Source organism: Odocoileus virginianus, chromosome 24, assembly GCF_023699985.2.
Source record: "Odocoileus virginianus isolate 20LAN1187 ecotype Illinois chromosome 24, Ovbor_1.2, whole genome shotgun sequence".
Classification (NCBI taxonomy): domain Eukaryota; kingdom Metazoa; phylum Chordata; class Mammalia; order Artiodactyla; family Cervidae; genus Odocoileus; species Odocoileus virginianus.
The window spans coordinates 13,747,882-13,756,046 of NC_069697.1; the positions used below are offsets into that span (position 1 = coordinate 13,747,882).

At 35.4% G+C, this 8,165-nt stretch overlaps 1 non-coding gene across 1 annotated transcript; it reads left to right on the forward strand.

Annotated features, from left to right (window-relative positions):
* The first annotated feature begins 4,681 nt into the window (after positions 1–4,681).
* TRNAW-CCA (transfer RNA tryptophan (anticodon CCA)) lies at positions 4,682–4,753 on the forward strand. Its single transcript has one exon. It is a non-coding gene; the product is annotated as a tRNA-Trp (tRNA).
* Positions 4,754–8,165: the final 3,412 nt, after the last annotated feature.

Genomic DNA, 8,165 nt, shown 5'->3' on the forward strand with positions numbered 1-8,165 from the left:
CTTTCAAATTTACAGTCTTGGATCCTTGTCCCTTTAAGTACTGCAGGATTCTTTCCGTAACTCATTTAAAATCGATGGTCTCTGTATAATTTTTATTATTTCACTGGTTTGTTGTAAAGAAAAAGTCAAGCACAGTTCTGCTTATATAATGAACATATGGAGTATGGAAATTCTCTTTCTAGCTTTTCTCTGACCTGATTTGACTGTTCTATAGGAGTTAGAAAATGGATGGCTTCTCTTGTTGCATACATATAAACACAGAAAGCAAATAAATGTTGCAGTTTGAATAGCTAAAACCTTGCCTCGATAATTCTGTGCACTTTTCTTGGCATCAACCTCATTGACTTGAACAGAAAGCAGATAGCAATTTTGTCTTACTCCATAAGGAAATTCTTTTATATTTGTTAATCTTAAAGAATGGAAATTTACAGATGCTAGAAGAGAGATGGAGGACTATCATCTTAAAAATATCAATCATCAGAGATAGCACAAACAAGACCCTTGGCTTTAAGTAATGAGCAATTCTTTTGATGCTGAGCCCTTTTAGGGAAGAGTTATTGATCATGTGTTGTCTTTTTACTATGACAGCCTAGTGGACAATATTAGTACAGTTATGAGATTAAAGATTACACATTTTTGACTAATGTATGAAATCATTAATCATTCAAATGTATCCCTGAAGTTAAAAACATATTTGCATACATTTAATAGATAAAAGGATTTTTTAAATATTTGATGTTCAAATAGCTTAGTTACACCAACAAAAATAAAGGAAATATAAATTACAACTGTAAATTTTAAAATACATGTAAACATAAATCACCATAGTGATTTGTACACCATATGTACACCATAGTGGAAAAAGTTACTTTTCTTTATTGAAAAATAGATTTTGAAATATATCTAACTTCATTCTAGCTCACATATATAACCATGTGAAAATATTTTATGTACCTGTTTAGTTCATCATGTAGAAGTGTGTCATCTTGTTATATTAAGAAATAAGACATTTGTTAATAAACTTTATTAATAATCTATACACACTTTTAGGAAATATCTTTCTGTGTACACTTTAGAAAACTTGGGTAATTTATGAAATTGAACTTGGCAGCTCACAAGACAGAAAGAAAGCCAAAATTTATGTTCCCTGGCTACTGTATTTCAGTAACTTGCTTAAGAAATAGCTATTTTACTTAAATAATTTTTCAAGGAGGCAAACTTAAAATCTAAATTCATTGTCATTTGTTAGAAATAGAAACATAAATATTTGTCCAAACTTAAAGTGGATTTATTTTTGCCATTTGAAACTGAGGTTAAAAGCATGGTGAAAATGAACTTCCTCGTCAAAGATTTACAATTCTTCATTTTTTTTCCAGAAATGCTGAAATATCATTTTCCTTTTAAGAGTACAATATTTGTGTTTCAGAGCCACACCAAACTAAAGCCATCTGGGAATTTGCCATTCCTCACTGAGTGGAGATCATGACTCACAGCTCTTATTGTTTTGGCACTTAAGCTTATCTCAACAACTGCTGAATGAATGCCATTCATTTGCCCCTGTGATTTTTATCCATATTATTTGCAATTCGTTTTCTATAAGTCTATCTTCTGATCCAACAATAAGATCTTGACCATGTGTAATTTTTTTTAAACTTATCTCAATTCCTAATATGGTGGCAATCACACAATATACATGAATATACCTGTGGATTCCATAGAAAGTGATGCTGACCTGTAAGACTTAGATTTCAGCTTTGAAGTCTAATAAAGAGCATTTAAAAACATTTTATTTTAAAATTCTTATTGTGTATCACTGAAACTACACAGGACATTATTGCAAAAATCTGTGTTCTTGTTTTACAGGTTTTCTCCAATTTGTGCTTAGTCTAGGCCTAGATACCCCAGAGAGATGGTCAGTTAGAAAGAGATTAGTTCTTCCTCCATGGAAGTCCAGTCACTTAGAAATGATAGACTAAAATAGTAGTCAAATAAATAAGAGTTAAACATTGTGATAAGTGCTATCACAGAATAAACTGAGAACCAAGATAGAAAGTAACAGAAGACCTACTTTTGACTGGGTAGTCAGAGAATTTTTCTCACAGGCAGAAATTAAAGGTGAAAGATGAAGAATGAGGAACCACCCAAGTGAACAGACAGAGCAGAGATACACTATGAATTGCAAAAATTTCAAGATGGCATATGTCTTGAATATTCTATTTGTGTTTACTTCTACTAATAAAAAGATAGTCATTTATATAATATGTTATTAACCACTTATTTTGTGCCAAGCACTGTTCTAGGTACTTTATTTGAATAGTTTCATTTAAACTTCACAACCTATTGGGAATATTATTGGTGGGTTACTACTATAACTTTTATTTTACAATTTGAGAAAGCTATAGTCCAGAAAGAGTAAGTACCTTGCTCAAATTAATTTCAGTTAAGTTCAGTCGCTCAGTCGTGTCCAACTCTTTGTGATCCCATGAACCGCAGCACACCAGGCCTCCCTGTCCATTACCAACTCCCGGAGTCGACACAAACCCATGTCCATTGGGTCGGTGATGCCATCCAGCCATCTCATCCATCTCATCCCTTCTCCTCCTGCCCTCAATCTTTCCCAGCATCAGGGTCTTTTCAAATGAGTCAGCTCTTCGCATCAGGTGACCAGAGTATTGGAGTTTCAGCTTCAACATCATTCCCTCCAATGAACACCCAGGACTGATCTTTAGGATGGACTGGTTGAATATCCTTGCAGTCCAAGGGACTCTCAAGAGTCTTCTCCAACACCACAGTTCAAAAGTATCAATTCTTCGGTGCTCAGCTTTCTGTATAGACCAACTCTCACATCCATACATGACCACTGGAAAAACCATATCTTTGACTAGACGAACCTTTGTTGGCAAAGTAATGTGTCTCTGCTTTTTAATATGCTATCTAGGTTGGTCATAACTTTCCTTCCAAGGAGCAAGTGTCCTTTAATTTCATGGTTGCAATTACCACGTGCAGTGATTTTGGAGCCCCAAAAAAACAAAGTCAGCCACTGTTTCCACTGTTTCCCCATCTATTTGCCATGAAGTGATGGGACTGGATGCAATGATCTTAGTTTTCTGAATGTTGAGCTTTAAGCCAACTTTTTCACTCTCCTCTTTCACTTTCATCAAGAGGCTCTAGTTACTTCATAATGGGGAGGCAGTAATGAAAATTTTTTGATCATTAATTTATGTGAGAAAATAATTTTTTCTTTTATATAGGATTTTTTTTTGCTGTATGTAACCTTAGTTATCTTAAAGTAAATTGCACATAAACATTTGACTATCCTAATTTCATCAATGCAATTTACATACTTATAATCACACAAGTTAAAAAATCTTGGAATTGAAGTCATCTTTAACTCCACCCATTGCCTCCTACTACAGATCCAATCAATAGCCAAGATATATTGGTTTTACTTCCCTATAGTCTTTAACCTTAGTGTCTTCCTTTTTATTCCTATTGTCTCCACTATAGTTACTTTCTTATAATATTTTTTAACTACTCTAAAAACTTCCTAATTAGTGTTCTGTTTTTCAATTTGTCCCCAGTTTAATTCATCTGTAACAGTGCTTTCAGATAAATCTTCTTGAAGCACAGCCACAATCATGCAATTCACAATTTCAAAACTCTTCTAAAACTCTATCTTACCTATTGGATTACATCCTTGTCCCTTCAGTTTGACATGCAAGACCTTCTGCCAGTTTTGCAACCAATAGAGAAAGCTTATTCCAACTCCCAAGAGTGAATATTAATCTTTCAACAATTTTGTTAGTGAACTGTCAAACAGCCATTAAAAAGAAATTATATAAACTTATAATTAAAAGTCTTATTAAAAACAAAGGTAATAAATACTCAAAATTCATCATATCTTAATCATTTTACTGTATTTTACCATTATGCTCTTAAGGTTATTTGCATATATTGTATCTAAATGGTGGAAATACTGATAATGCTACTTTGCATCTCTTATTAACTGTGCATGCGAGAATGTGGACTTGGTAGACTGAAATCACCATTGTGGGAATATTTACACCCTGGAAATGGGAAAACAGTACAAAGCAGGGGTCAAAATGTAGAGTTTTGTTGATTGTCTAGAGCCAAGGTCAGCAAAATATAGGCTGTGGACCAGCATTCAGGTTTTGTATTAGATGTGGGCCTTGCTTGTTCCTCTGTGTATTGTCTATGACTGCTGTTGCACTGAAATGGAGACTGGTATTGACAGAGATGGTGGGCTCCCAAGCATAAAATATTTACTCTCTCGCCCTTTAAGAAAATCAGGGGTTGGCCATTGAAGCTGAAAAGCAGCTAAAGCTAATAGGGAAGAAGATGAGTCTAGCTCCACCTCCTAATACTATCACTTTGGGGATTAAAATTTCAACACAGGAATGTTGTGGAGACATGAACACTCAGTGCATAGCATTCACTGATTTCTCTCTTACCTGACTTCCAAGTTGAAGATCCAAGTTGGTTTCCATCTCAAGTAGGTAATATTCCCTCAAAACAAAAGCAGAAAGAGAGTTTCTTTATCAGAACTTCAGTATGTTTCACTTCTCCTGTAATCTTTCTAAATCTTATGTGTAAGAATTTTACCTCCCTAACTGGAGGTAGGTTTCTTGAAGAAAGGAATTATGTCTACCTTATGGGGACTTCCCTGCTGGCTCAGATGGTAAAGCATCTGCCTCCAATGCGGGAGACCCAGGTTCAATCCCTGGGTTGGGAAGATCTCCTGGAGAAGGAAATGGCAGCCCCCTTCAATATTCTTGCCTGGAAAATCCCATAGACAGAGGAGCCTAGTAGGCTACAGTCCATGGGGTCGCAAAGAGTCAGACACAACAGTGACTTCACTTCACTATCTTCAAGAAGCCCAGAGTATTTCCAAAGCACTCAGGACAGAGGCTTGCACTCAGATGCTGAAAACAGTTTTTCATGAATGAATAAATTTCTCATAAGTCTCTGTATTCCCTATAGTGCTTAATGGTGCTGAACACATTGTATTCACTCAATAAATAGTTGTTGATTGATATGTCAGTGAAACATGAAAGTTGAAGAGTACTTGAAAATTAGACTTCTATTTTATTGAAATGTAATAAAGCTATCTTCGGTTTCTAAGTATTTTAATGCTTTCAACTGTTGTTTCATCTTTCCATCACAGCCAAATTTTTATGCAATGCCATGAGGCTGTTGTCTGATCAAATTTATAAGACACTTAAAAATGCTCAGGCCCCAGAGCAATGCCAGGATCTAGGGAATCTGCAGTCATTTATGATTAACGATGCTCTGTGTTTTGTGAGGGATTATTAAAAGCAGAAGCCTATGACTTCACTGTTTCTGACAATAACTTTGAACACAGGGTCAGTCCTTCAATTTTAACATTTCTTTGTGAGATTAAAAGAAAGTAAAAACAATAGCATTGGGAGCTTTACCCAGATGTGACAGAATAGGAGACACAAGTTTTCAATCTGCTTCTTCCAATGAAATGCCACCTCATTCATAGAATATTGATGATGAGCAAATGTTACTGAGGGGTCAATCTAGTCATCAGAAAAACATAGAGTTCAGGACTTTCTAAGGCATCACATGGTCAATTCATAGAAGATGTTAACCGAAAGACTTGAGAGCAACTTAAGAGCTGACTCATAACGAACATAGTTTAATATTTGCGTTTCCCTTCAGATGAGTAATTGGAACAAGAATTATCAAGTTGAAAAATATCAAAGTATTTGAGGTTCTATCAAAAACGTAAGCAAGTAATGAATGTTTCCCGAAGAAAAATGTCATACAACACACGGACCATTTTTATTCAATTACTAAAAAATAATAAGCATGTGCGTCAACAAATAAAAGGAACAGAAATAACACAATAGTTTGCTTTTAAATGGAAATTCCAGGTTCGAGAACATACATAGTTCTCCTGCTATTTTCTTATTCACTAAATATCTATAAGTAAATGTTGGTTACTCAGTTGTGTCTGATTCTTTGAGACCCCATGGACTGTAGCCCACCAGGCTTCATAACTTGCCTATAATTATCTATGATAGGTTATTTAATTGTAATTATTAATGTTTGAAAAAGAAATGCATGCTTTTACAAAAATAAATTTAAACTTTTCAACTCTGCTTACTGGCAAAACTTCACAATCCACAGGAAGTAAAAACTAACTTAGAAGAATTAGTGCAGCATTCAAAACTCATCTTTGAACCAAATAATTTCTCTACTAGCATCTTAGAAACATTCTCTAATTGTCAGGTAATGTGGTGACCATATTCAGAGGAGCAGTCTCGTGTGTAACTTTTCACGTGTTACAAGCACCTCACTGGTTGCTAGGCCACAGTCTGACCTTAAATTTGTATGAAAAATTAAGTGGAAGACCAAGGATTGAGTTGTGGTTTTTCTCAGTTTAATATGAATGCCCTGGAGTCTGGCAAGGGAAGAAAAAACCAGCTGCTTGATAGGAATTGTCACTTTGCAGTCCTTCAATGAAACAGCACTAAAAAGGATTTAGCTGGAGCCAGCTTTCAGCCAATCTTTCTTCCTGAAAATGTGATGATGTGAGGATAGACAGGCCTAAGGACAGAATAAACGAAAAAATTTCTTCCTCACTTTATTACTACAAGTTAACTCCTAGGGTTTTTTTTTCTTCTTCTCTTTCTTTTTAAATGGCTTCACTTGTCCTCTTTGCTTCAAAGCAGTAAAATGACGTGTCAAAGCTACACAGTTAAATTAAAGTCCTGGGCCATGAGAACAAAGATCCTACCATGTCATATTTTCAGTCGTTACAGTAAATCCAATTTAAGATAGTCAAACAGGCAATATCTGAAGAAAGACTGCTCAGTCATAATCATGGAATTTCAAACCTTCTTTTCTATTAACCTGAACAGGATTTGTGAATTAGAGGGTGTTGTAACATGTGCTGAAATAAAACTCCTTGCAGTTAATGTTGCAAAGGAAGTGAGTTATAGGTTTTGTAATAAGACACCTTTCTCTCTAAGTAATATGTTATGATGTTGCTTTCTACTACAGGAAAAGCAGTTCTCAATTTGTGGATTTTTTTTTCTTGGTTGTTGTTTATTTTAATTATATGACCTATCCTTGTATACATACCTTCAGTATTTGACCAATAATTTTCAAAATACTGTACATTGTAACTAGACCAAAATGTTCTGGATGTGGATATCTAAAAATGTTGGTTAAGCTCCAAGAACTGGAAAATACAAATAATTGGCTCAAAGAGGTTGTTGTGTTTCTTCTTTGCATTTTGTGGGTCAAAAATGTTTGAAACAAATAATAGAAATGTAAAATATTTTGCTGTGTTTTGAAATTGTCCCAGACCTAAATAAAGTGAATCAGCAACATACTTTGTCCCCTCCCACTACAAAGGAATGTGGTTTTTAAAAAGTCCCTATGCCCTCCTGGCTTTATAGTGATGTGAAATGGACTATAGACAAGTACATTAGAAATAATGAAAATCATTAGGAAATGATCAGTCTCCCTGTGGAGGTGACTTTTTAGTTGAGATCTGAATGATCATATGTGGTTGTTATATAATTATCTGTACAGAAAATTCCAGGCAGAGAGTGTAGAGGCTCTGAGGGAATAAACTTGATGCTTGAGAAGCTGAAATAAAGATACTCATGGCTAGATTCTAGTGTGAGGGGGCAGAAGAGGTGTGAGAAGGCCATTTTTGGGGGGGAGGGCCGTGCTGTGTGGCATGTGGGGGTCTTAGTTCCTCAACTAGGGAGCAAACCCATGCCCCCTGCAGGGGAAGCGAAGCTCTTCATCACTGGAACACCAGGGAATTCCCAGAGAAGTGAGAGGAGACGGGAAAAAATAGTGGGGCTAGATCACATACTGCCTCACAGGCAGGGCATGGAGGTTGGAGTTTCTTTAACTGTGATAAAAAGCCATTATAAGATTTTAACTCGGGAGTAATATAATTTGATTTATGTTTTTAAAAAGATCTCTCTATCTGTTCTTGAAGAGAACATATTGTGAAGGAGCAACACTTGAGGTTGACTCCTAATCACTCTTAAAGCTGGAGGGGAGACTATGTCAGGCAACCTTGAATAGGAAAGTGGTTTGTGTATCTGATGCAATGCGGATAAGCTTCTATTTTTTTTTTTTGTAATCTGTCT